This window comes from Telopea speciosissima, chromosome 10 (assembly GCF_018873765.1).
Source record: "Telopea speciosissima isolate NSW1024214 ecotype Mountain lineage chromosome 10, Tspe_v1, whole genome shotgun sequence".
Classification (NCBI taxonomy): domain Eukaryota; kingdom Viridiplantae; phylum Streptophyta; class Magnoliopsida; order Proteales; family Proteaceae; genus Telopea; species Telopea speciosissima.
The window spans coordinates 10,666,662-10,694,139 of record NC_057925.1 but is presented as its reverse complement, the minus strand read 5'-3'; the positions used below and the strand labels follow the sequence as shown (position 1 = coordinate 10,694,139).

The 27,478-nt window shown below is 36.8% G+C and overlaps 2 long non-coding RNA genes across 2 annotated transcripts; one reads left to right on the top strand and one right to left on the bottom strand.

The window, feature by feature from the left end:
- Positions 1 to 476: 476 nt before the first annotated feature.
- LOC122641506 lies at positions 477 to 17,731 on the bottom strand. The gene is made up of 3 exons (XR_006329920.1): positions 17,625 to 17,731; positions 13,156 to 13,163; positions 477 to 514 (listed from the first exon to the last, which is right to left on the bottom strand). It is a non-coding gene; the product is annotated as an uncharacterized LOC122641506 (long non-coding RNA).
- Positions 12,147 to 25,980, top strand: LOC122641505. The gene is made up of 3 exons (XR_006329919.1): positions 12,147 to 12,227; positions 12,438 to 12,720; positions 25,969 to 25,980. It is a non-coding gene; the product is annotated as an uncharacterized LOC122641505 (long non-coding RNA).
- Positions 25,981 to 27,478: the final 1,498 nt, after the last annotated feature.

The window sequence follows — 27,478 nt, the reverse complement described above, 5'->3', positions numbered from 1 at the left end:
ACATGAGGGTCCCCCACACTCAACCTTGACAAAGACTCATCGATACCCAACTTCTCAGAACCTCTGCAGGACGCAAGAGCTCCCTCGTCAAGCAAAGGCGAACCCCCTTCACACCTCAACCCAAACCCATTTCCAGATCCACCACTATCTTCTGCCATTCACCGCTCAATGTCCTGCTTCACAGCAAACTCTCTTCCCCTGACGAAGCAATATTGAAATGCCCAAACTCTTAAAAGAATTCAAAAAAAGAATTTACAAAAAATCATGAAGTTATTGATTCCAAATCAACTGAACTCTTTTTAAAGAGAGGTGCTTTCAACAAGATAGAAGAGAAGTTTGGGAAAGAGAATGTTCTTCGGCCAATTAGCATAAAGAGCTTGTCCTAGGTCCAATTGCTAGCAATGGTTGTTACTGGTAAATGGCCATCATTTGGACAAGGACAAAAAATTAAATGCAAAATAAGAGTTTGAATGGAAGGATTACTTACGGTGGGATAGCAACAGCCAGTCTTTGGCTTTCAACCTGATGAGCACATTTATGTGTGAAATCTTAGGGCATAAAGCATACATTTTACCACACTGGACAGAGTTATTCGGTGCTTTCTTGTGCTTTTCAAGTTTTTGGGTTATTTATTGCTATTCAGGACTATCGGGGGCTACATCTCCAAATTTACACGTAAAGCTACCCAATGTTTTTGCATGGCTATGTTCAGAGCTAAATTTTGAACAAGGTGGACATAATAGAATTCAATTTTGCATCCTTTTAGGCCTCCATGCGAGCAATTATCATTTCTGGGCCGTAAAAGAATAATAGGCCAGAAATGAGCCGAAACGCAAGCCCGGGCTAGTCTGAATTTTTGGAGAGTTATATTTGGCATCAAGGAAGACAATTATGATCAAGGGTTGAGATCCTCTCAAGCATTTACCCTCTTTTTGCATTCTTCACTATTGGAGGAGAGAGAAAAGCCACATGGGACCTACACCTGTTCACATGTGACCAAGGGTAGGATGGGAATAATTCTCACTGAAGCAACCAAGGACAAAGGAGGAATTTCATATTCAAATTATAAGTTTGACTAGAAAGTGGGCTGCAAGTAAGGATCGACCAAGATGGGATTTGCACAAGAAAGAAAGGAGAAATAGTAGGAGAGATAGGAGGAAAAAGAAATTAAAAAAAAAAAAAAGAAGAGATAATCCATTCCACTCAGAATTCTCTTTCCCTCTCTCCTATTTTTTCTCTCTCTTCCAACTCAATTCCCATTCACGGTCTCTCATCTCACACACACCCATCTCTCTCACGTTTCTCTTGTCTTTCCTATTCCCTCCACTAAATTCTTTCCTTTTCTCTTATGCCACCTCACCTTCCCACCTCTAATCCCTAACTAACTCCCATATCCCTAACTCCCTTCTATGTGCCTTTATTTTTTTATTTTTTTATTCTTTTCTATTTTATCTCTTTCTCTTTTTCATCTCTCTCTCCTAAAATCTCTCCTCTCACACAAGGCTCCACGATTTTTAGAGGATATGATGGGTATTGCATTATTTGTTGAGTGGAAGCCTAGTCATCACTTTCTCTCTCCTCCAACTTTCCAAGGGCATTTTTGGAATTTTACTATGGATAGATTGCTTTTAGAGAAGATTCTCTCATCCTTGGAAGGTTGAAAAGTCAAAAATGCCTTGATCTCATTGCTTGGAGAAGACACCTACAAAGATAAGGAAGCACAAGTTTAGAATTAGAAGGTTATTTTTTGAAAAATAGAAGGTTTATGTAACTAGGATTCTTATCTCTCTTATTTTCTATTTTTTATTTTTTTCTTGGGAATCAAGCCTTATTGTAAAGGGAAAGAGAGAAGAGAATCAAATTTTTGGGAAAGATTCTCTCCACCCTACTCCATTCTCCACGATTTTTAGAGGGAGAGAAGCCCCAAAATCGTTGGAAGCCTCCCTCCCTCTCTTCTCTTATCTCTTCTCTTCTCCTTCCCCCCATAAATACCCCTAAGCATTTTCTTGTAAAGTTGTTCAATTCATTAGTGAAATTTCTTCTTTTCTTCTTCTAGTTTTTGGCTTTCTAAATTCTAGTTTGATTTTATGATTTCAATTCCATGGATATAATGATTTTGATTCATGTTTTAATTTTATGTCTTCAATTGAGTTGTAATAATTTAATTCTAGTTTAGTTTTAAAGCTTTCTAGTCTAGGCTTTTAATTCTAGTGAGAATAATTAGAGACTTGGAAGAGGAAGCCATGCAAGGATTAATCAAATGTTCAAGCTTCTTCAACTATATTCATGCAAAGCCTAATTAGTTCATACACTTTCAACTTTGGTAGAAGGGAGTATCAATTTTTTTTTTTATGATCTTCTTCTTTTTAACCTCTTAATTCTTCTAGTTTCTAATTTCTTCTTCTTATTCTCTAGCTCTTTCTTCTTCTATTAATTTTATTTTATTAGTATTCTCATCTTCATTAATTCCCTCCATTCTAGTAGGAATATTCATTCTCCATTATTTTTATTTTCATTCTCATTCTTTATCTCTCTAATTCAATCATGCTTTTAGGATTTTATTTTTTAGTTACTATTATTATCATGCATTATTTTAGGATTTTAATTTAATTATTTATGTTTTAATTTTAGATTTGGTAGTGTCATTTCAAGTGTGAGAAATAAGCAATTTCAATCCGGTTCAAGCCCCTTCGGGTTTTACATCTCTAATCTCTTAGTCTCATTCTCCCTCTCTAATCTCTTTCTTTTGTTTAGTTTTTTATGTGGTTATGGTATGTGGCTACAAATTATTCCTTCGAAGCCGCGTTAGTATTGATAGGTTAGATGCTTGTGTGTTAGGACACCAATTCAATTTGCTAGATGCTTATGAGTTAGGATGCGTTAATTTTCGTTAGTTTAATTAGTTTAATTTAACACTTTAATTTGGTTCACTTTGTATTGCTTTAAAGTGAGTAAAATAGGGTGGCGTACATCTCCTTGAGTTCGACCCGTCGCTACGATTGATCCGTACACTTGTGGTTATTATTTCTTGCAAACAAGTTTTTTTAGAGGACATGATGGGTATTGTATTATTTGTTGAGTGGAAGCCTAGTCATCACTTTCTCTCTCCTCCAACTTTTCAAGGGCACTTTTAGAATTTTACTATGGATAAATTGCTTTTAGAGAAGATTCCCTCATCCTTGGAAGGTTGAAAAGTCAAAGATGCCTTGATCTCATTGCTTGGAGAAGACACCTACAAAGCTAAGGAAGCACAAGTTTAGAATTAGAAAGTTACTTTTGAAAAATAGAAGGTTTATGTAACTAGGATTCTTATCTCTCTTAGTTTCTATTTTTTATTTTTTTCTTGGGGATCAAGCCTTATTGTAGAGGGAAAGAGAGAAGATAATCAAATTTTTGGGAAAGATTCTCTCCACCCCACTCCATTCTCCATGATTTTTAGAGGGAGAGAAGCCCCAAAATCGTTGGAAGCCTCCCTCCCTCTCTTCTCTTATCTCTTCTCCTCTCCTTCCCCCTATAAATACCCCTTAGCATTCTCTTGTAAAATTGTTCAATTCATTAGTGAAATTTCTTCTTTTCTTTTTCTAGTTTTTGACTTTCTAAGTTCTAGTTTGATTTTATGATTTCAATTTCATGGTTGTAATGTTTTTGATTCATGCTTTAAATTTATGTCTTCAATTGGGTTGTAATAATTTAATTTTAGTTTAGTTTTAAAGCTTTCACTACAAGAAATTGGGCCTACGACGGCGTTTTTAAACGCCGCTATAAGTCCAAAAAATGCCGCCATAGGATCTAACGGCATTTATAATTTGTGCCGCTAAAATGTTGGCAAAGGTACCGCCGTTTTTGTACAACGGCGTTTTTTTGTGTGTCTGTGTATATACCTTTTTCGCGACGTTTTTTAATAAATGCCAGGAAAAATAATACAACGGCGTTTTTGTAAGTGTCGTGATAGGTATTGAATTTCTATTTTTTGCAGCATTTTTCAATAAACGCCGAAAAAAGTGTATTACAACGGCATTTAAAAAAGTACTGTTATGGGTGTTGAGTTTATACTTTTAGCGGCGTTTGTAGTAAAACGCAGCTATATGTATTTTTTTTTTTTTTAAAAAAAATTATTTATATATTCAATCCATTAACCTGTTTCAAAGATAATAGATTCATCATGTCACCTATTTTTATATCCAAATCAAATTCATATATAAAACAGAGATATACCTCACCAAATACCCTACCCATTTCAGATTCGAAGTGCGCATCCACAGAGATGGGATAAAATAAGAGATTTAAGTAAATATATCCAAGTCATGTTAAAGTCTGATACATTTAAAAAGCAATGGACTGAAACAGAGATTAAGCGATCAATAATCCAAATCAAACTCAAATCTGACCCATTTATAAGCAATAGGTAGAAACAAGGACTTGAGCAAGTAATTATCCAAATCAATAGACTGAAACAACGTGTCCTTTTATGCACAAATTCAAAATTCATCACAGATCATCTAAAAAGAATTCTGAGTTTGAGATGCTCAGGTCTAACTGATGCCTTAACACACTTGAGGGGATTCTAATCTAATAATTGATGGTATATCTCTAGAACTGTCATGAGATGGTAAGTTACAATGAATGCTCTGGTACAGAAACATGAAGCACATTAGGTAGTATGAGATCCAACACAAATACTTATTAATGATTAGACAAACAATATCACAAGTATGGATGGTCAATTAAGTATAATAATAGGTTAAAAATGAATATGTCTCTTGAAAAGTTGGTCTCAACTATATAAACTAACTTGTTCCTCATTAGTTATATCAAGTCTAAAAGAATGATAAATGAAACACAATATTAAGCTAAGCATGGCATAATACAGAGAAAATGAAATTTATGAACTAACAAGAAATAGAGTTTTAATTGGATCCTTATCACCTACCATCACACTTCTTTATACTAACAATGAAATATTACTCTTATAAAGTACTTAGCCCTTCACTCATAATTAAATGAAAACATGTTTTGCAGCCACAGTACAATTATAATTGCCTCATCTTACAAAGATGATTACTTTAACCTCAGCATTTCAAAATTCTTATATCATGTGGATGTACCTGAGGAGCATTGCCAAAAATATCGTCCGGAGTAGATTTGCACAGCAGGGTAAAGTCTACATCATTAACATTGACTTGAGCCATTTGAAGAGCTTTCTTTACTGCCTCAATAGCCAAACCCGTCAATCTATCTTTCCCTACCAAGGCACAAGTCAAACCAAGAAATTCAATATTTTCATATGTAGACTATCATAACCTATTAAGTATCAAGTAAGCTTCCCCTTACCCCAAAAAAAAAAACAAGTAAGCTTCCCAATGATTGTTCACTATGTAAAACATGAAAAAGAAAAAGAAAGAGGGAAGTCTGAATCGTGGGTATCAACAGCTAGCAACATTTCCATAGTTATTTGGGATTTGAAGATTGTGAGGATGAGGCTACCTAAAAGAACTCATCGATTAAGAATCCCAGTGCAATCAGAAATCCATTCATACATAAATAGTTAAGCCTCTACACTTGACTGACAGTAGCAAAGTGAAAGAAGAGAACAGAACTAAAAATAGTCAAGGAAAGGTACAATTTTCAACCATTGCTGAGTTTGTTAATGTAAGAGATAAACATTTCAAAACAATGATATATCAACTAACTTGTGGTTAGAATAAGAAAGCCAAAAGTTTACATCAGATACATTCTAAAAAGAAAAAATCTTTTCATTCTAGGTCACAACATCATGATAAAAAGCTTAATAACAACATGAATCTAATTGAACTCATAAATCCATTTGACATTGAACCATAAGGTCATGTAATAACATCTAATAAGCAAAAATGATCAGCAAATGGGTAATGTATATATGGGAAGCTAAGACTCTTTCTAAGGTGTAGAGTTCACTGAAATATCCTGTGGCAGAGGACTTTGTTGGTCTGGATGTGAAGGGATGACAAGCTGCTAGAAGGGCTTGAGAGTTGTTGTGAGCTGTGCAAATGAAGGTCACAAGTTTGGATCCCTGCAAAAAAAAAAAAGATTTGAAAAGCATAATAACTCAAATCAACTAACTCATTCCATTCAAATACGAAAAGAGCACAAAAAATATGGGACTTGGAAACTATTGAAAGCAATTGCTAGTAACTGAGTTTTCAACACAAGCCCAAAACCAAGCAATTTCACAAGGAGAAAAGGGAATGAATGAGAAAGAAAAAAATTATACTAAAACAAGTTTTCTAATAGTTAAGTATAAAATTCAGCAATATACATGCTCTATTGTCATAATATACTACTCCAACCATTCCAGTCATACAAGGTGTTCCCTAAACAAACAGTTCAAACAACACTATTAAACCCATTTATCACGGTAGCAGCCTTGCATGAGCAATGAGGGAGTATCTTGATCAATATAACACTTTGAAAACATAACAACTCTCTAAATTGAGAAATGTTACCTTCACATATAGACAAATCTTACAAGACCAACATCAAGCATATACTTATATCTTAATTTTTATTGAAAGTCCCCATCACTCACGCCACCCCAAACCTACTAAACCTTACAATGGGTCTCTCATCTTCTCCCTAGCATTTCTTATTTTTCTTTTCTATTCTTCTTCATCTTCTTCCTTTTTTTTCTCTCTTTCTTCTTTTCCCTTCTTTTCTTTTCTTTCCAATACCTTTGGGATCTCAACCAAACATGCACACAACCACACTCACAACTTACTAGGACATGGCAACCACACACATACACACAAGAACACACATGCACACACGCGCAAACATAAACACAAGTAATAGCATTGCCTCCTCTTCTCCTTATTATTTCCTTTTTTTTCTCTTCTTTCTTACTTTTCTTTTTAGTTAGTAGCTGTGGCAGTAGCTGTGGCTGAGGCCACTTGAACCTCAACCAAGCACCCAAACACCACAAACACACACACACTCATACACACAGCCTAATGGACAGCCACATAAACACCCAAAGACACACACACTCTCGCAGCCACTTGGGCAGCAACACACATACACCTGGACTTACACAACCCACACACGCACATCAGTCTCTCTCTCTGTGCTGGCGAGCTCCTCTGCCCCACGATCTTGGAATTTAGCTAGGGCTGATTATAGCCCTTTGATTTAAAGCATATTACCATGAGGTTTTATAGTCGAGGTTTCCAAAAGAATACGACAGCAGTGGCAAAGGTACCTGAAGATCATCATTTTCAGGTCCTAACTTAATAAGTTGCTTCGTGGACAGCTCTGCAACTGTTGTGTCTCTTTGAACTGTTGTAGCCCCAAGCACTCTTCCTACAAGGCCTGTCTGCCTACCCATAGTAGAGTTTTAATTCTTGCTGCCCTGCCTAGAAGGGGTGTCTAAAAGCTGCCCAAATTTTGAATCCTCAGAATTCTTGCTGCATTGCTACTACTTGCTCTACTACTACTGTATTGGAATCTTATCATCTCTCTCACTCACTCGCTCACTCATCAACTCGATCAGACTCAACTCAAGAAGATGTAATGGTTGCTGGCTTCTTGGTCTGTGACTCTCTAAGGTGTATGTATTATACATATATACTCGATCTGAAGCTCTCTCAATCATATCTATCAATCTCCAACATAACTTAATGTCAAAAACCCAGAAAACTTAATTGCATCGAAGTATCAATCCATACAAGGTCACACCCTTCATGCATGAAAGAGTGGAAAATATAACTGGAAACACTTAATTGAAAATTAGAACAGATGATGATGATAGAACTAACTGAAAACTGATATAGGAGAGGCTTTCATATTAATGAGGCCATCCATATGAACCATGAAGAGAAAAAGAAATTACAGCATGCACACCTGCAGATCAGAAATCAGTTTCTTTTCATTTATATAGATTCCTTCTACCAACCATGACACTCAAATGAGAAGGAAATATGCATATATGTCATTGACCAAAAAAGGAAAGCAATGGGAAGATGTACTGTCTTCCCATTGCTAGGGAGTAAAAACAACCCTTGGAGAATTTCTAATGTTGATATAACACATTGGTTGCTCGGCCGCTCTAGTGAAGATTTCGCTCCAAGAGAGGCCAAATTCAGTGAAGACAAGAGGTGGCTGGCTAGACTTTGTATTGGGATCACATTCCTCCAGGAGTTTGTAGCCCTTTTTGCTTTGTGAATTTTTTTTCCTTCTTGATCTTTGTGCTTGGCACTGGCAGAGGAGCATAGCTTCTGCTTTGGTTATAGTACATGTAATCTTATTCCTTTCTAATTAATCATTTTTTGTAGGAAAAGAAGAGGCATCTTTTTCTTGTTGATTTCAGTGTCTAGGAGCTTAAGTTTGGGGAAAGAAGGGTCTGAACAAAGATCCACAAAAAATGAATTACACATAAAGCTTCAACTCAAAATGTTTTGGAATGTTAGCTCTTATACTTAGCATGAAGAGAGGGATCCTTTTTTATTTAATCAATATTTTTTTTCCCTTTCCAGGTGTCTAAAATAATGGTGAAAAAGTTGAGTTAAAGAGAGAACTTGTGTGGGAGTTTTGCTGTAGTTCTGTCCTATCTCTTTGACTCTGTTCAACAGAGGTTGGAGCTGCTTAGCACACAAAAAAAACTTAGGTCAGGTGAGAATGCTGTTGGAAGCATGCCTCTGTACTTCACTCTTGGTTGAATGCAAAGAATAAATTATATTCTAATGCTAGGTTTGTCAACAAATTCCTAACATGCATAAGTACTAGTCCCTGTAGAAGTCAAATGACCATAGTAACCCTCTATTTCTGAAAGACTCCTAGTCCCTGTAGAAGTTGGCTGACCATAATAACCCTCTATTTCTGAAAGACTACTAGTCCCTGTAGAAGTTGGCTGACCATAATAACAATTTATTTCTGAAAGACTCTTAGGGTGTGCTTGGATTGTTTGTATTAGAGCCTGGGAAATTGGAATTCAGAGGGGTAATTGTAACTATGGATTCTAGGATCATCTTCCATCACAACCACAACCTTCAATGCATTCTCAAGCTAATGAAAATTTGCAGGCAGAAATGAAGAAGCAGCCCATGAAGCAAGTAAAAGAAAGCTTTCACAAGGTACCTCTAAGCATGTCAAATCCAATCCAGAACAAGTAATCTCCCTACCACCTGATATCCCTTCCCTTCCTTTTTTAAGAGTGAGTTTTTTTCAAGATGAAGTTTGAAATATGTTATCATCTCAACAATGAAATTTTTCTGTTTCCATGGATGCTAGGTTAAAGCGTCATTTTAATGGGTGAAGGAGAAGAAATACAAATCGTCGTGGCAGGTTTTTTTCCACCACGAAACCATTACCAATTTTCTGTGGACAGTGGGGAAGTGCATAGCATCTTTTAGGTAGTCTTGTACTTTATAATTTGTAGACTTTATTGTACAGCAAACAAGGCATTACAGAAGAAAATGTCACATGATGTATAGACGAATGACCCCAAAAATAGTAATTTTCTCCACATAAAACCATCCTTGCACAGGAACCTCATTCACAGGATAGCTAGACATTGGAAATGGCAGAATCGAAACTCAAAATCATACTAACCTAATTAGTAACAATAAACCAAAGAAAATCTTAAGGAATGAAATTAAGCAGATCAATACATAATGAGTAGAAAACAAATAAGATTTAAACTACAAAAGTCTTTGAAAATTGATCAAATGCAAGAGAGAGAGAGCGTGAGAGAGATTAGCAACTAACCTTTTTTCCCAGTGAAGAGAGGTGGAGCTCTTAGCAGGAGACAAAGTCGGGGCCTGTTGCTCCCCTACCTTAGCTGTAGAGAGGAAAGATTAGGAATGAGGATTTTAATTAATGACTCAAAAATGCGAATTTGTTGATAAGAATCAAAGGCAAGCGAAAATGAGCATCCAAGTCCATTGCAGAGGGTTGCCCAGGGCATCAGCTGCAATCTCTCCCAGCTTAAGTTTGATCCGAATCAAAGATAATAAGAGAATTGTTCTAACAAAAATGGGAGATAAAAATAGTAAGACAATTATTCAAATAGTTCAACCCCCAGGAGGGGAGAGATTAGTGAGTTGAACTCTTGCAAGTTGGAATCTATTTATACACACAAGCCTCAAGTTTGATCGGGATTAAAGTTCATACAAATAATGATTGAGAAAGGGAACCAATTGTCCAGAGGTTGGATGGCTCTCTCCTTGGGTAGCTTCCATTTACTTTGCATCCCATATTTTAAATATGAAGAGATTTTCCAAAGACTAGAAGTAAAAACACGAATTTAGCACATGCCCTTCTTAGAGAAACTTCAAAACTGTACATAAGAAGATAACACAGTCACCATGCTCATTCCGAGTTGATCAATCAAAATACAACATTACAACGTACAAACAGACAGAAAAAAAGGGGGAAAAAAAAAATCCAACCAACTGACAACCAAACTCTTACTCCAAAAATGAATACATTCCGTACATAGAATGCAAGCTATAGAGACAAAGAAGAGACTTAATTATCCAAGGAACTATGCTCATAACTTGTCAAATAACTAGCACCACTCACCGATTCACCGCTGCTCTGTCGTTTGAAAGAGATTTTAGAGAGGTTTGAGGGTTTAATAGATCTAGCCTGAAGACTTTGTGGTCAGTGGTAGTCATAAAAATATATGTTTCCCCTGTTTTCCTTGTTTACCCATTTTGGAACTCTTATCATTTTGAATATTAAAGATGCTGATCTTAAAATGGAGGTACTTTCTTTCTTTTTCTTTTTTTTTTAATTGATTCCAATTTTGATTCCCTTTTTTCCCCTTCAATATTTTAATTCCCATGTCGTGCTTTATTGTTCTACAAATCCCATGCTTCCCACCATCACAAACCTCTTCCACTTCTCTTTCTCTTTCATTTGTGAATTTTTAGAGTGATTTCTGTGTTTCTTTCTCTTCTTTTCTTTCTGTTCTATAGATCTGAGGTTCTGAAACTCTGCTAGTCTCATGTCTCTGTTGCTTTCTGAGGGAGGGTGGGAGGTCTAGTTTATGTTCTTAACATTATTTTGATATGACTGACAAAATCTGGTATTACTTCACCTTGGTTATATCTGTTTCTATTTGTTAATTGATTAAAAAGAAAGACTCATGTGTCTCCAAGATGATTAACCAAGTAGTTCATTGGGCATCCTATGTGGAAATATCCTTGGATATTGGAGAGTGGTTGCTATATCTTATCCTGTTTCTCAAGGGTTTTTTCCCCACAATTTGATGCCCCCTTTCTATGAGTGTCACGAAGTTCAATTTGATGATTTTTGTGTGATACTTCTTATTGAGTCCGTTTTGTCATGATCATAATAGAAGGATTATACATCTTGTTTGGTGTTTAGCAGAGTGTGGCTCCAAAAAGTGCATAGCTTTGGCTCTCCTTTGAGGCCCTAAGATTGCTGATGACTTAGATATTGAGTATCTGTTATTGAGGGTGGTTCCAATAGCTGATTAAATCGGGCTCTGGTTTGAATGTATTGCTGAGGAAATTATCTCATGTATCTTGGCACATCCGTATGTTGATTGTTAGAATTAATTAATCATTCTCTTGCAGACTCTTTTCCAACATAGAGTTGGTAGATCTCTCTATATTATATTGTTGAAATTGTGGTAGTAATTCTGGGGGCCCTTTTCCCAGCTCCTCCTCTGCTTTATCTTATATCTTGAGCTTAGAGAAAACATGCAATCCAAGGCTTGACCTAGGTGATAATGATCTAACTTAATTGTAGTTGGAATTATTGCTCACACTTGACTGGGGACTAGAATCCATGCTGAAAGTATTTTCATTGAGTGTTTGACTAGATTACTAGAATATGAGCATAATGGCCAGAAGCACTAGAGTTATATTATTGAACTTCTTGAAATTTTGTGCCATTTGGTGTGGTCCTTTTGTCTTATTTGTTTTTGCCTATAGGTTTTGATTTCGATTTTGAAGAAGGAAAAGATGAATACATCGATTTTTGGTGCTAAATTATTTAAGATGAATACTTATTAAGACTTCTATTTGTTGATAGCTTAGGACCTTTAGCATAGAAAAGAAAAAGTTTCTGCGGGTGAAAGAACTTGAATCATCTTCTTTTAGAGTTACCTCTAATACTGTTATTTGTTTTGGTATCGAATAGGCAGATTGATGACTTTTTTAAGTTTCTGCCAGGCACTTGGGGTTCCTGTTAATAGACTTGTGCAAGCTGCAGATTCAGTTTCGGTATGGTTTTACCTACATGCTGACTTCTCAATTTTTCAATCTACATGGTCCAAATGACAGACACTTTTTTTTTTTTTTTCTTTCAATTGTGATTTATCCCGAACTTCATCATCTGTAAACTCATACAAAAATTATGTCATGCTAAGTGTTTCATGTTATTAATCTAACCTAAAGAAAGATGCTTATCTGTTCATCATATTCATGAATAAGGTCTGTCTCTCCAAAGGTTTGGGGGCTCCTGTTGGATCTGTCATTGTGGGTTCAAAAAGCTTTATTACCAAGGTAATGATTGTAAATTTGTTGTTCAATGTTTTATATTCTTTAGGGGATGGTACCAATATGTTTGTTTCTGTTTTAGGCTAAGAGACTTCGGAAAACCATATAGGTGGGGGAATGAGGCAGATTGGTGTCCTATGTGCTGCTGCTTTTGTTGCATTGCAAGAGAATCTCCCAAAGCTTGAGGGTGATCACAAGAGAGCAAAAGTTTTAGCAGGTCTAGTTTATGTTCTTAACATTATAGATCTGAGGTGAATTTTTAGTCCCACCTTTATTTGATCAAAACAAATCCAAATTAGCTCAAATTCTACTGTTTTCACTTTTCACCATCACATCACCAATATAAACACATGTTCATACATATATAAACTACATACGCAAATCCATAGATAAACACAGAATGAACCGAAGCAGAAACAGAGAGAGCGAGATAAAGGAAGTTTTAAGATTAAAAAAAATAAAAATTTAAAACAAGAGAGCTTAACTACAGAAACCCTAAACAAAAGAAGAGCTTATCAACGGGTATGTAAGAACTAATCCTTTCCGGCAAATCAAAGCATGTAAGAAAAAAGATGAGGAGAAGGGTTGAATGAGATCAAACCTTGTGGGACTTGCGAGAATTGGTATGACTGATGAGAATCTCCGAAATCACCAGTCCAACTAGCAACAGTCGCTGATTCACCGTTGCTCTGTCGCTTGAAAGAGATTTCAGAGAGGTTTGACGGTTGAGAGAGGAAAAAGAGCGCTGCTCTGGAGTTTGAAAAGATTTTTGAGAAAACTTTGAGAGAGATGGAAAAAGCGGGGGAAACGAAAAGGTTTTTGAGAGAGAGATGGAAAGCGCGGGGAAGTGAAAATAATTTTGGGTTTTTATGTTTTGGAAATCTATTATTTTCTACGGCGTTTATTTATAAACGCCATTGTATTGCAACATACAACGGCATTTACTTGAAAACGCCGTTAATAAAAATATTAAATCATCATCAATCGATACGCTACAGCGGCACTTGTTAAGGGTGCGTTTGGTTGCGTAAATCAACAGAACAAGTGACTAGCAATTCTAAAAAAATTAAACTATTTGGTTGCCTAATTCCATTGGATTACCAGAATTACATAATTCTGATTTTATAATTAAACACAATCCATATCTGAGTTCACCTATGTAGGTAAACTCAGATATGGATGATGATTCAAAGCTTAAATATAAATAGTGTGGTCCAACTTTGAACAGCCATATGGGCTTCCCTAATTTGAAAAACGCAAGAACACTCAAGAGTCATTTTCCAAAAATGCGAAGAACACTCGACGACGAAGAAGACCTGCAAATCGTTGAAGGAGGTGCTTGCGTCGTCTCTGTCTCTGTCTCTCCCTCTCTATCTGATCTCTGTCCCTCTCTCTACATTGAGATGGTAGGGTTTTCTTCAAGATTTCAATTTTTGGATTTCAGGGCTGTCCTAATTCAAAATCGTGAGAAGAGATTTCTGGGAAAAACACTCGATCCTTCAGCCGCCGTGGCTCCTTTGAAACCTGAAAGTCGTTGAACAAGGTATGACTTCTTCTCTGTCCCTCTATCTCTCTCGTTATCTTGTCTTTCTCCCTCTCTCTACGATTTAGGGCTTTTGTTTTTTAAGGTTTTCAATTTTTGCAATCCAAGGAAGCGACTTTAGTTGAATTTTGTTTTTCTACTTTGTGGCGCTTGAGTTGTATTCCCTTTTAGAAGCTTTTTTTTTGTTTTCCTTTTCTTTTTGGTAAAGTTTAGAAGCTTTTCTTCATACCTGAGCGGCTGAGCTTCAAACATGGCTTCTATGGCATCACCTCTCGCAAGGCACGGCAACTGCTTTCGTAGGTATGGTAATGGTTACAATGGTTGCTCTCCTAGTTCTCGCATCGCCGCTTCTCAGCAGGAGCACCCGCAACAGCTTCAGCCGGAGCAGAGGAAATCGAACAACCAAATGGGTCGACGGTATTGTATCTTCGCTTCTTTTCTTTCCATTACTTTCCTTCTCGGCATCGTTGCCTTGTATCTCTCTTGTTATTATCTTCCACGAAAGTGATGTTTGTGCTGAATCTGTGAACTACAAATAATTGAAAATTTGAAGGGAGATGTGTTGAGGAGCTGCGAAATCGCAGCTATCCTCAATTTAAGGTATTTAGTTCGAAAAAATCTATATCCCCACATTCTAGCTCTGTTCCTGTTTGTGTCGATGATACGTTTGGAGTTATGCTTGTGAGTACAGAGATTTTCGAACTATATTTGTAACATGGAAAGGTAGGCAGTTGCTTCTTGTAAAACTCCATGTGGCAGAGTGAGAGAAGAAGTGTTACCCAAGAGTAATAAAGTAATGAGGAAGAATGTATTAATGCATGAAGATCTTTTAAAGATCACAATGCTTTGTCCTTGTGTCCTGTCATAATTGGTCATCTAATTCAGAACTTCCAATTGCTTTATAGCAGGCCTTGCGCTTGGAGTTAGAGAAGCAAGGATGGGCTTCAGAGGGCAGCTTCTAAAGACTTCATTCTAGACCTGTAACAATTTGTTGTTAATTAATCAATAAAGGAGAGCGAGTTGGGGGGGAGTGAGATTGTCTAATTTGTACCAGTTTTTCAACTGCAGGTAATTGTTGGGTTTTGGAAACATTGGTGACTGATTTGAATGTTTGTTAGCTAATTTAAATTTTAGAACAGTATTTCTGAAAAACCATGACAAAATTTGCCTCCTTGATATACTTCTGCTCTCCACAGTTCAGTAAGAGGTAGAGCAGAAGAGAGAGGTCAGACTCTCCTAATGGACCACAAGGTTACAAGCTGATCTTGAACCAATATATTAGTGATGATTATGTATTGGACTTCATCTTACTTAAGCTGATCAAAACCTTAAAAAAAAAAATGAGAGAATGGATTAGCTATCCTATGTTCACAGAGAGAGAGAGAGAGAGAGAGAGAGAGATGGGTATGTGTAGTTGGGTGTAGGTATTCTCCAAACAGTAAAAATTCAGAGAACTGCAGTGGGTCGGTGTCATTATCCATCTCTCTGTAGGCTATAAAACAAAGTTTATTTTATCCCCTCTGCAAGAGACTACTTGGATGCTAATGTCTCTTGTGAAACCAAAAGCTGAATGAAATTCACATCCACCTAAATTAGTGGATTTTAAACTCTAACGAAGTGCGTGAGTTATCATTATGGTTGGCTTCAAATGTTTTTTTCGTTCTTGTTAAGCTTTTATATGTTTTTATGACATGGTTTATATAGGTAGGTGAGTCTTTAGCTCAAAAGGAAGAGCATCTGGGTTTGTTACCAGGAGATGATGGTTCGACTCCATCACGACTCTCGTGTAGCAATAGCTTCTTATTTAATTTCTTATCTTGAAGTGAACTAATTTATCCATCAGAATAGGGTGAGACTTGGGGGAATCTAAACTTTTGTTTTACTTAAAAGAAAGCTATTGAGTCATACCGAGTCATATCCTCTATGTTGTCATACCGGAGCACTCACTCACCCCCACCCCTTGCTACCCCTACACCTGAACACAACACTAACACAGTCACCCTCACCCCTTGTTGCCCCTACTCCTGAGCAAACACTCAACCCCACCCCTTGCTGCCCCTACACCTAAGCTCACACTCACACATAGCAATGGCATATTAATAATTTTAGGTTATATAAGGTTGGGTGGTAATTGGATTTAATTAATTATTTGAGGACATTATTATGGTAATCGTATTTTTTTGGTTAATGTCTTATACTTTTAAATGTAATGTTTAGTAACTGACAGACTTAGGGTAACCAAACAGTTATTCAGGTAGATTCAGGGTAAATCCAACTGATAGACTCAGGGTAACCAAACAGTTTTTCAAATAGATTTAGGGTGAATCCAACTGGTTTCAGGGTTACCAAACAGTTTTTCAAGAAGAATCACGTCACAGAATCATGATAACCAAACAGTTTATTTTTTAGAATTACGATTCAACAGATGGTAACTCAAATGAATGACCATCTAGAATTAGACCACATCCAAACGATTTACGCAACCAAACGCTTCCTAAAAAAATTGCCGCGGAAACTAATTTGTTTAACTGCGATTGTACACAAACGCCGTTATATATTCATATAGGATGACGTTTGTACTTATACGCCATTATACCTTTATATATGATGGCATTTTTAACAAAATGTCGATATATCTTCATATATGACGACATTTGTAAAAAATGCCATAATAGCTCAACCCAAAGTGCCGTCGTTGCACCAATTTCTTGTAGTGTAATTTCTAGTCTAGGCTTCTAATTCTAGTGAGAAGAATTAGAGACTTGGAAGAGGAAGCCATGCAAGGATTAATCAAGTGTGCAAGCTTCTTCAACTATATTCATGCAAAGCCTAATTAGTTTATGCACTTTCAACTTTGGTAGAAGGGAGTATCAATTTTTTATTTTTATGTTCTTCTTCTTCTTAACCTCTTAATTATTCTAGTTTCTACTTTCTTCTTCTTATTCTCTACCTCTTTCTTCTTCTATTAATTTTATTTTATTAGTATTCTCATCTCCATTAATTCCCTCCATTCTAGTAAGAATATTCATTCTCCATTATTTTATTTTCATTTTTATTCTCTATCTCTCTAATTCAATCATGCTTTTAGGATTTTATTTTTAAGTTACTATTGTCATTATGCATTAGGTTAAGATTTTAATTTAATTTTCTTTTATTTTAGTTTCAGATTTGGTAGCACCATTTCAAGTGTGAGAAGCAAGCAATTTCAATCCAGTTTAAGCTCCTTTGAGTTTTACATCTCTAATCTCTTAGTCTCATTCTCCCTCTCTAATCTCTTTCTTTTGTTTAGTTTTTTTTATGTGGTTATGGTGTGTGGCTGTAATTTATTCCTTCGAATCCGCATTAGTATTGATAAGTTAGATGTTTGTGTGTTAGGACGCCAATTCAATTCGCTAGATGCTTGTGAGTTAGGATGCGTTAGTTTAATTATTATTAGTTTAGTTCAACAATTTAATTAATTTGGTTCACTTTGCATTGCTTTTAAGTGAGTAAAATAGAGTGGCGTACATCTCCTTGAGTTCGACCAGTAGCTACGATTGATCCGTACGCTTGAGGTTATTATTTCTTACATACACAACCATTGGATTTAAACCTCAAGGAGATGAAACAATGACATGTTCTAACTCTTTTAGGGCCTGCAGAACAGGTACACTTTATAAGGTACATAATTTCTCGAGAAGGTCTCCTCCCCTCTTGTACAAGGTGTTGCTACAAAGATCCACTATGTTTCCTACTACTGTTGGGTTGTATTATTAAAGCTATATTGCATAGGAGGTGCTGAGCTTATGGTAAAAAAAAAAATTAATATTAATAATAAAAGACCTTTAGAATCAAGATGAATTGGGTTGCTTGTGGTCGATAGTGTGTCATCAATTTGAGATGCAGTTGATTGCAATTCTTGGTCATTCCTTGTGTAAACTTACAGTTTAGGAGAAAGTTTTCTGCCATGAGGGTGAAGAGAGCCTCTCTTCATCCAATGTGATTTGACGCTATGATTAGACTCCTAGATAAGTGAATGGCATCATTAACTCTTTTTTTTATTTAGGGCAAATTACAGATCACCCCCTAGTTTTCAATCGAAACTCAAATCACTCCTTGGTTTAGACCCTAAAATGACAAATTAGTCCCTACTGTTAGTTTTATGCTGTTAAGTGATGATGTTAGCCGGTTGAATAAATTTAAATCCCTAACTACCCTTGATCAGTGTTGATTTTTACCCTTGAAACTAAAAACCCCAAATTTCATCATCTTCCTCACACCTGCAACTCAATCTCAAGCTTTCATCGGATAGAGAAGAAAGAGAAGAAATTACAAGGATGCGCTTTTTCTTCCAACTCCACCGCCGTCTCCGTCCGCCCTCAAAAACTCCATGCCCGGATGCAAAAAAAGAATCAATATAGGGTTTCAATGGGTTGGTTCCACATCAAAACTTTCTCACAAGGGCTTCAAAAAAAATCAGTTCCTCTGTGCAATTTCCTACCATACTAGCAATGCTCTGTAGCTCAATGTATCTCTAACTTAAATGTCAAAACCCAGAAAACTTAATTATCCTAACAGTTGGATCTTGTTCATGCACTCCATATTGCATCAAAGTATCAGTTCCAGTACAGCAATTTCCTACCATTGGAAAGGAGAACTTCAACATTATCTCACACATGATTATTTGAGGAGACATGAAAAACATAATCATCTCTGATCTATCTACAGAGAAGGCTCTTCATTCTTTCCTTATTGTACCCCACATAAAATTTTAAAATAAAAATAAAAACAGGGGGCAAATTAATGGATAACATCAATTCAGTATCCCAAAAGAGACAAAGATAGCACAGAACCCAGTTGATCAATTAACTTGGACTAGTTTTTACATGGTAGAACTAACAGAAATCCTCATGGACTAGATTACAGGTCTACAGAGTAGGAACAGAGAAATTATCAAAGACACAAAAACATCATAGCCCAAGTGATCAATTACATGGTTTGGCTTTCACAGGTCAAAACTAACTGAAATATTCCTCAGTTTAGCAGAGAAGTTCCTGGGACAGAGAACAGCAAGACTAACGCAGACCCATGGCTGCCAATTGATATTAGTTCTATTTAGGAAAATTTAAAAATGAAAAGGCATTACCCGACAAGAACCAGAAACCTAAAATACTAGAGATGGTGGGCTCATAAACCACTTTTGAGCCTCAGACACAGAGGGATACAGATCAAACACGGAGAAATTAGCGAAAACCCATGACCGTTAAGTGAGTTGAGATGATTTATGAGAGTTTAAATCAACAAATTTAACCAAATTTACATTATTGAAAACTGGACACTTTCAAGAACAAACAGTTAGAGAATTAGCAAAGGAGAAAAACAAAATGCCTGCAAGCTTGAGTTACATGGAGGAGAGAAAATCGAAGAACAAAGACAAGATTTTCTAATCTAATCCTGAAAAATTAAATCGAAAACCTAATTGGGAACCCTACAGACCAGAAACGAAAATCACAAGAATGATAACCTAATTAGAGAGAGAGTCACCTTCGTTGTTGTCAAGTTCAGTTGCAGAGGGGGTCGTGCTAGAGAGGACCACTGTAGCAGAAACCTTCAAGGGATGTTGCTCCAAATCCTGAGACACAAGGGAGAAAAATCGATAGAGCTCTAGTCAGATCTTCATCCCAACAAACGACCGAGAGAGAGAGAGAACGAGACAGAGAGAGTGAGAGGTAGAGAGAGCAGAGAGAGGAAGCGAGAGAGAGAGAGAGAGGAGATCGACCTGCAACTTTCGCCTGCCACTGCTCTTCCTTCCCCAGATCTGTGTTTCCGTTTTTTCTTCAAGCCTTGCTCACGGGTTTTGCTCGTGAATCGCGCGGTCTGTAAAGAACGTTTTTTACATCAACTATTCCTCCGGTTCGTTCTAAAAGAACAAAAAAACGAACCGTCAAGTCAAACAGAAAATCACGTTTATTTGTTCTTAAAGAACGAAAAAACAGTTCTGAACACTGTTCAGACTTTTTTTTTTTGGTAAAACACTGTTCAGACATTTACCAAACATAGCCTTAGTTAGTAAGTTTGGGAACGACAATAAAATGGGTCCGGTGTAATAAATCGTGCGATAATAGTGTGGTACATCTTTAATACATGTTTAATACAGCCGCTTTGTATCCAATTATATGGGTATATATATTCACTATATAACATAGAAGTACATCGCCTAATAAACAAAATAATGGCATATAAGTGAAATCTTTTTTTTCTTTTTGGTAAATATCACAAGTGAAATCAACACAATAGAATAATTGTAGGGTCGTCAATCGTCTACAATCTGCACATTGGACCAAGTTTGATGATTTGATTCCTCAATGGAACAACCGAAGGCATTGGAATTCCAGATTTCTAAATTACAGCTCAAGGATATTGTGGGATTGTCAATGGAAGTGTGCAATGCAAATGCTTTGCAGGGACAACACCTTACAAGAAAAGGGACTCACAGCCTTCACCTCACAGAGTTTGTAAATAGGATTGTGGCCAAAGACCATTCAAGAACAACAAGAACACGTTATCCCTTCAACATCCAACAACTAACCTCAAAGGATTGGGTCCAAAAATATTCATATTGCAAATAAGGTGTAACTTCAAACAGAGCTAAATATTAAACTTGAAATAGTGAAAATGCACAGCTGAGAGCCTGAGTCCACGAGATCATTGGGAAGAGACTTACCTGTACAGGAGAAATGGAGAACCAGGGACGAGTCTGGGGTTGATTCCTCCTCGAATGGGGCCGCTACAAGGCTTCCGAAGAGGGAGAAGATGAAGGGGCGGATGCAATCACAATTGGAGACGGAGAAGATGAAGGGGCTGCTGCAGGAAGATGGCACTTGTGGAGCTCTAGGCCACTGCAATGGTCGTCTGAGACAGAGAAAATGAAGGTGGTTCGTCGGCAGATCGAGATTACGAGTTTGGTTTACGATTTAACACCAGACGAGGAAGAAAGGACGATTGGTTTTGTTCGATTTCTCCTTGGTTGTGTTGAAACATTCAGTCGAGAGATTCCCTGCGGGTTCTCGACTTTTCTATAAATCAATTCTTTGCAGGTAAACCTCCCAAACTGATTTTCTAATAAAATGAAGTTTTACCAATTTTAAGTCTCTTTGATTCTCTTCTTCTCCCTTGGAATCGCACCTGGACGAGCATCTGAATCGACTCATAAAGAAACGAAATCGCCTACTCCATTGACGGCGCAGCCAAGGAAGTTGAAGAAAGTTCAGTTCTTTTATTTTTTTTTGGATTTTTGCCAAATGCTCCCTTCAAAATACCCATTTGTACAAATGCATCCGTACAACTTCACAATTTTTAAGTACCCCCTACTTTTAAAACATTGTAACACTTCCGTTAATCAGGGACGTTAGACGTTAGTTTCAAGGAATCTAATGACCAAAATACCTTTATGATTAAAACCCACCATAATTAAAGAGCAAAGTGACCAAATTGCCCTCATATCCCCCAAATCGTTTAGGTTTGAAATTGAAAATCGAAAAACCTTAAACGATTTCCAAACATCTCTGAAATCCATTCTTCTTTGGCTAACATCCAACACGTGCCCTAATTATTGAAGGCGATTGGATTTCAGAGAGATCTGAAAATTGTTTAGGTTTTTTTCGATTTTTAGTTTCAAACCTAAACGATTTGGGGAAGCTGAGGCACTTTGGTCACTTTACTCTTTAATTTTAGTGGGCACTTTGGTCACTTTACTCTTTAATTTTCGTGGGTTTATATTATAAAGGTATTTTGATCATTAAATTCCCCAAAACTAACGTCTAGCATCTCAAACTAACGGATTGGACTAACGTGTTCCAATGTTTTAAAAGTAGAGGGTACTTAAAAATTGTAAAATTGTAGGGATGCCTTTATACAAATGGGCATTTGGCAAAAATCTTTTTTTTTAATAAAGCCATGTTTTTTAAAACGTGTAATACGATGATTCGTGTTTAATACGTGATTTTATAAAATGTGCAATTTTACCATATCTATTGAAAAAATCCGTAAAAAACGTTTTATTCATTAATACGTTTAGTATGTTCGCATACGTTATGAGGACATTGATGAAATCAGAGGGACAAGCAGCGGCGGAACCAAGTTTATAAGGGATAAGCAATGGAAAAAATCAGAGTTCCTTGGAGCATCAAGCGTCATCTTGTCCTTATTCTAAAGAATCATAATGTTAGAAAAGGAAACCCAATAGAGAGAATATGAATATTCTCTCAAGATTGGATTTTCCTAACAATCCATGTCTTTCCTAATTTAGAGAAAGATTGCTTGGGAGATAATTGAGTCACTTATAGTAACTCAATGTGTCTATCCCATGTGAGCTTGCAATATGGGGATTTTGTGAGAGAAATATAAATATTCATGAGATCACAAAATCAAACAACACAAGGAAACCCAAAGCCAAAAACGCAGAGCTCTCCCTCCTCCTAGAAAAATCGTCCTCTCCTTCTCTCTTGTTCTCTTGGTGTTTGATCCTAGAGGTGGTCCAAGCTATTGTGTTCTTGGAACTGTGGAGGAGTAAGCTTGACCGTAGTGGGAACACAAAGCTTGCGTGGTGCGTGGAACGACCGCAAAGGGCTATCATCGCCGAGGTCTTGCACTTGTGAGATTTAGGTAATAATCGATCCCCTTCGTTCGTTTTGAATGACTTCTCCATCGATACTATGATCCTATTTACGCTTTGTTGCGATCTCACTTGCGATGCCTTCACATAATACTCTTGCCACTTATACCGTAATAAACCACAAGAAAAATGGGAAAAAAGAAGAAAGCTTTACATGATAAGGAGTGATGGGAATTGGGATTACTTTAATTTACCTGGTGTTGCCAAAAGAATAGCTAGAAGTAGTAGTAGGAGTGAAATTGCCGGGCCAAGCTTAGAATCCGCCATTGAACTAATTTATCTAAGAGAAGAAACAGCTTTGTAACTCATTTGGGGTCCTCTTGAAACCCTAGTTCCCCTAGTTCTCTTTGAGAAAAAGGAGAAATTTCAACCACCCATCTAAGCTTTTCAATCCAACAAAAATAATGGAAAAGGGTTTATACTTCATTGTTGTTGTCCAGCTAATCTGGCAATAGCAGGGGATTTCGACAACGAGAGGAAGGAGTGACAGAGGAGAGAGATCCTTATCCAAAAAAAAAAAAAAAGGAGAGAAAAATTAAGAGAAAATTACACGATTAGTCATAATGGGTTTCATTTTACAAAACTGACCACTCATTCTTTACTTTAACAAATATAACCAATGCAATGTTTGGTATTACAAAAATAACTAAAACATAGCTTGCGATACATTCCCTTGGCATCCCTACATACTGATACCGTAAGTCTCCATAATCGACCCTTTTAAATCTGAATGTTCTCTTCATCATGCGACTACAATAGCGGCAACAGACTTTAAAAGTCCGATAGAGGACAAGACGGATTGTTGAGCAGAGGCATCATGCATATTTTATCGGACAAAAAAGTACCGAACTATGGAGTACAGAGCTCTCTTTTCCCTAATTAACTTCTAATGGGAGGCCCGCATTATCTTCTTCTCTGCAAGTGTTGGTCAGGTCTGTCCCAATGATACCTTGTCCTCTCTCTCCTTTCAATGTTAAAAAGCCAAGCAGTCTGCACTTCAGTCCTACCACGAACACCCTTCTCTCTTCAGTGATGAAAAATAGGGATTCCGTACCTCACCCACCACCCATCCGTCTTTCTCTATTTTTCTCTTTGTCATCAATCTCCCAACAGCTTTCAATGTTCAAACGAAGGAAGCTTGATATCAAGAGCCATTCTAAGCTCAGCAATGTCATCGTTCTACACCAACGAACATAAAAACAGGGGACAGGCACAAGGATTTCCCATGGAGGAATTCTTAGTTTTAATTAACCTAATGGTAACCTAATTAAGGGCTGAGTTCACTTTTGCTTATCTTTCAGCCCTAAGAAGTTGCAGCCGTTAATGGGGCTGGGGAGAATCGTTGTTGGGGTAAGAGAGAGAACCATTGTTGGGAGAAAGCAGAGTGGTCAAAGATGGGAGAAATTAGGGTCAAGGTAAAGATGAAGGGACCGGTATCGAACTCTATGGCAGAGAGAGATGTGCCATCGAAATCGCCGTAGATTGATTTCTCCACATCGGTTTTGGTCCCTTAAACTAAACCTTGATTTAAACCCAAACACACAGGTAGCTGATGTTGAAGAGGGTTGTCGTTTTTGTAGTCGCAGAGCGTATTCAATCTATATAAAAAACAGGCATAATGGGCACTATTTTGCCTACTTTTGTAATACCAATCTTTTCTTTGGTTATATTTGCTAAATTAAAGATTGGGTAGACAATTTTGTAAACAGTAACTCATTTGTGATTAATCACGTAATTTTTCCAGAAATTAATGGATTGGGGTTGGGGGGGTAAATATGTATAAGCACATTCATTAAGGGTATTATGGGCAGCTTAGAATCCGCAATTGAACTAACTTATTAAAGAGAAGAAACAGCTATGTAACTCATTTGAGCTCTTGTTAAAACCCTAGTTCTCTATGAGAAAAAAGAGAAATTTCAACCAACCATCTAAGCTTTTCAATCGAACAAAAATAATGGAAGAGAGTTTACACTTCATCATTGTCCAGCTACTCCGGCAATAGGAAGGGACTCTGGCAGCGAGAGGAAGGAGTGAGAGAGGAGGGAGAAATTAATGGATTGGAGTTGGGGATAAATAGATGAAAGCACATTCATTAAGGGTATTATGGTTATTTAGTTAATATTTGGGTGATGACATCATCACTTAACTGTTTTCATCTAATGGTAAGGGTACATTTGTAAGAATCTTTCAAAATACAAGAGAAATTTATGAAATAAATAAAATTTTAAGGGTTATAGATGTAATTGTCTAAAACCCCAGGAGTGATAGACATAAATTTTCCTTACTTTAAGTCTAGTTTTATTTTTCCATAATTGCCCCCTCTCTCTGCCCAAATTCTAATTTCCCCTTTTTTTTTTATTAATTTCCAAGTTCGACTACTACCATTCCCATAGTACGTTGTCCCATCCATATGCCACACAGTTACATCACACTTCCTTTTCTCTTAAGTGTGGAGTCCAATAAATTACAACTCTGTCATTGTAAACCCATTACATCATGGAGGTTGATCGACACAATTTACTCTTTTTGATTAGCGATGGGTTCCATAAATTACAAACAAAACTTTTTGATTTGACAACAAGTTTTTAGGAGCTTGCCAATATTAACAACGTCTATGATAAGACGTCAAGCATGATAAACACAGAGAGTGCTAGCATATGGTATATAACTAACATACCCATCCCTCTCCTTTGCTAATTATACTTTAGACTAGAAAAGAGTAGGTATAACGTAAAACTCCCTGTATAAGTTACATTTTTTTTTCGTAGAACTTACAATTATTTTTACTCTCTATTTTAGTGTTACTATATGTAAGAATATGTATGTTTTTGGCTAAAAATATGGAATGTGAATTATACATGGGAAATGCTCGGTGTAACCACGATTGGTTACATGGAGCCTGTAACCTTACCCAATTTGCCCCCAATACACACGAGTCTAGGGATATAAATGGTCTTTTTGACCAACTGACACTAATTTTCCTCCCATCATATACTGTAGGGATAAGAGTGAATTAACCTCATTGTAGGTACGTATTGTACTTACAAAATAAAATTGATAAGTTATAGATCTCCTAAATCTGATTCAATAGATATTCATTTTGAATTTTTTTTTTTTTAAGATTTGGATATTGTTTCCCCTCCCCAGCCAGAAGAGGAATTTGCAGAGTGTTGCAGAAGAAGGGGGAAGGGGAGCAGATGATCGGGCTCTCTCAGCTCATTTGTGCCCTAGGATGAGCTAAGGGTCTAAAAAAGATCGACGTTGTTGAGATGGACTGGCACTGGAAAAGCCTCTAAAGAAAACGATCTTCGCATCCGCAAAGATGAGAGTATGGCAGCTGAAGTCATTAGACTTCACATTAAGGTTTCGGTACGTCCATAGAATCTGTTGAATCCAATCTAAGCCCTTCTCATCTAAATGCATTAGCTATTAGGATAACCATTGAAACCCTAAGTCTCCCAGCTTTTCAACGACAAATAAGACCATATTTTGAAGAGAACTAAACATCAAAGATCTCTTTAGAGTGTATTAACGCTAGATTGGGACTGCCTAGTATGGGATAGATTAAAAGGCTTAATTTAATATGTTCCATCAGCTCTGGAGCTTTTAATGTATATATATTTTTTTATGATAAGAGCTTTTAATATATTGATCAAGTACCTAACAAATTAAAGAAAATACATTGTTAATGGAAGTGAAGAAATGGAGGATTTGTTTATCTTATTGACTAGTCCAGCCATATCCTGTTGAGTGCAGTTATTAATAGATTTGTTTTGCTTTAAGTTTCATGAGGAACTAAGACACATTTTCTAAGCTCTGAATTGAAACATGAACAACTGAGAAATATGGTGCAGTTTAGACTTCCGTGAGCCCTAAATGCAGGCTGGTGTGCAGTGATTTCAATCATGCAACAACCTATTTAAGGTCGTGGCCCATCAACCCGTCATTGTTGCCGTTGTAGTTGGTGCCCATGCAAACAAAGAGAAGGATCCCCAGATTTTCCAAATAGAAGAATGTTCAAATCTTACCCTCACATAGAATCAATGGGATACATAGAAGGGGACGTCTAGATTACGCTACAATTGTAAGCACCATAGACATCCACCATCAATAAATCACTACTATAATACTAAAATCAAAAGTGGTGGAGTATGTGGAAGTTACCTCCACCATTCAGATCGAAATCCACCATCTCTGTTCGATTGTTTGTGATGCTTTATGTTCTCCGATGGGCGGTGAGCGATGATGAACCGACGAAGACGACAATGCTTGGTGGTCTTCTAAGTTCTCCTTAATTCTCTCACTACACTCACTCAGATGCATAGAGTTCCTAATGTTTAGAAATTGCCTTAGTGAAACTAGGGGCCCCAATCCCCTTTTATCTCTCCACAAAAATAATGGCCTCCCATCAAGTTGGTTATTGGAGAGAGGTAGAATTTGTTCATATCTCCATTATTGAAATGGGAGAGGAGGGTAAAACAACTTTGTTACGCACAATAATAGCTCCTTATGCTGACGTGGCATAGACTACATCGGCTTACATTTTTTCACTTGGCCTATGTTGTCACATGCCACATATATGGTTTGAGTTCAATTGATGCATGACCATGCTGAATTATAACCTAAGAAGTATAAACATGTTTGAAATGATATCTTCAATCCACGAATCATAGCATTTCCTTCCATGTATCACGATGAATAGTCATTCTCAAGTCAAACTTTAATGTGGTAGATGTGCCTTTATGAATTAACCCAATGGTCAACTCGAGGTCCAACAAA